Raw genomic sequence first — 2,248 nt, forward strand, 5'->3', positions numbered from 1 at the left:
CTGAGCAGCATGGTAAGGGGGCCGGGGCCAGGGGGGTTGGGTAAGGGGTGGGGGCAGTCAAGGGACAGGGAGCAAGGTGGGTTGGATGGGGTGGTTGGGGCTGGGGTCTCTGGAGGGGCCAGTCAGGGAGCAGAGGGGATGGATGGGGCATGGGAGTCCCGGAGTCTGTTAGGGGGTGGGGGGTTCAAGGGGTCAGGGCAGTCAGGGGACAGGTAGCAAGGAGGGTCCTGGGGGAGCAATTAGGGTGGGGGGGTCTCTGGAGGGGGTGGTCAGGAGACAAGGAGCTGGGGGGGGTTGGATGAGTTGGGAGTTCTGGGGGGGCTGTCAAGAGGTAGGGGTGTGGAGAGGGGTTGGGACAGGCATGGAGAAGGGGGAGTTGTATGGGTCCAGAGTTCTGGGGGTCCTGTCAGGGAGCAGGGTGTGGTTAGATAGGCATGGGAGTCCAGGGGGTTCTGTCTGGGTGTGGGGGTGTGGGTAAGGGTTGGGGCAGTCAGGGGATGGGTAGGGTCCTAGGGGGGCAGTCAGGGGACAAGGGGCAGGGAGGCTTAGATAGGGAGTGGGGTCCCAGGAGGGGGTAGTTGGGACAAGGAGCGGGGGGATTGGGGGTTCAGGGGGGGCAGTCACCCAGCTATCTGCCCTGAGCCCTGCATCCCCATACACCCCCAGGCCCCTGCCCTGAGTCCTGTACCACCCAGCCCTCTGCTGACTTGTTCACCCTTGCCCCCATGACCCCAGCCCTGACTCTGGCACCCCCACATATATCCAGCTTCTCATCCACTGTAACCCCATGTCCTTTTCTGCACAACTGCTGCCTAGCCCCTCAGTCCCTAGTCGGTAGCAGTGAATGGGATTCTTCCATCCTAAATGCAGGACTCTGCACTTCTCCTTGTTGAACTTCATCAGATTTCTTTTGGCCCAATCCTCTAATTTGTCTAGGTCTCTCTGTATCAGGAGAAGCTAGGTGACCAGATGTCCCAATTTTTTAGGGACAGTCCTGATATCTGGGGCTTGTCTTATATAGGTGTCCATTACCCCCCACCCCCATCTCGATTTTTCACACTTGCTGTCTGGTCACCCTAGGAGAAGCTGAGGTGCCTCAAGAAACCACCCCAGGAGATGGTGATACCTATCTTGCCTACCTAATATCCTGGAGCCAACATGACTAAACCAACACTGCATACAATCAAGTATCAGGGGGTAGCCGTGTTAGTCTGTATCCACAAAAACAACAAAGTGTTCGGTGGCATCTTAAAGACTAACAGATTTATTTGGGCATAAGCTTTCGTGAGTAAAAAAATCTCACTTCTTCAGACGCATACAATAATTTCACCATATACATACATACCAACAAAAAAAAATACTTCCATTGATAATCTAAATTTACAGCTAAATGAGGAATGCTTGTTTTGAGAATCTATTAGCCGTATGATGACAACTTGAGTTTTAACAATTAAGTTTTTAAATCTCAACAGTTACTGTCAATAATTGCTTGACCCTCAAATTCCCACAAGTGTGAAAATTTAAATAAATAAAAATATCAATGTTTATTTTTAAGCATTATCTGTTAGCATTTTTATACACACACACATAGACAGATAGATGTGTGTGTGTAATTCTGCCAAGTCTATTTATGAGGACTCTAAATCCTCCAGTTTCAGCTCTCGTGTCCCCCAGTGCCAGACGAGGGGCCTTCCTCTGTAGGACAGGCTCCTCCAGACCCTCCGATGGGGGACAGCACTTGCTGCAAGCAGAGGCAGGCTAAGGGGAAGCTGGGTGAGGGAGTAGACAGGGCACAGGCCTGGAACTCAAGCTAAGGCTCTGCACCCGACACTGCCCCCGGGCATAGATGCCAGAAGTTTGCTTAGTGAGGGTGCTGAGAGCTATTAAACCTGCAAACCCTGTAAATCAAACCAGGGGTTGCTGCTGCTGCCCCCCCCCCCCAATTCCAGCACCTACGCCACCGGGTTGCTGAGTGACTTTGGCTAAGCCACGCCCCCCTCTGCCTCAGTTTCCCGAGCAGTGAGATGATGGGGGTGTGGCTGCCCCTTTATCAGCGCCTGGCGAAGGGAGGAGCAAGGGCGGGACTGGCCCGGCCCGGGACAGCGCTTCCCACGGGACTAGCCACTCAGCTCTGCCCGCAGCGAGGCGCGCGCCCCGGGAACACGTGGGGTCTGCTCCCAGCGGGCCGGGGCGCGGGCGGGCTGCGCATGCTCATTGGAGAGCACGCGGGCAGTCGCCCCGCCCCGCG

Source organism: Chelonoidis abingdonii, chromosome 20, assembly GCF_003597395.2.
Source record: "Chelonoidis abingdonii isolate Lonesome George chromosome 20, CheloAbing_2.0, whole genome shotgun sequence".
NCBI lineage: Eukaryota > Metazoa > Chordata > Testudines > Testudinidae > Chelonoidis > Chelonoidis abingdonii.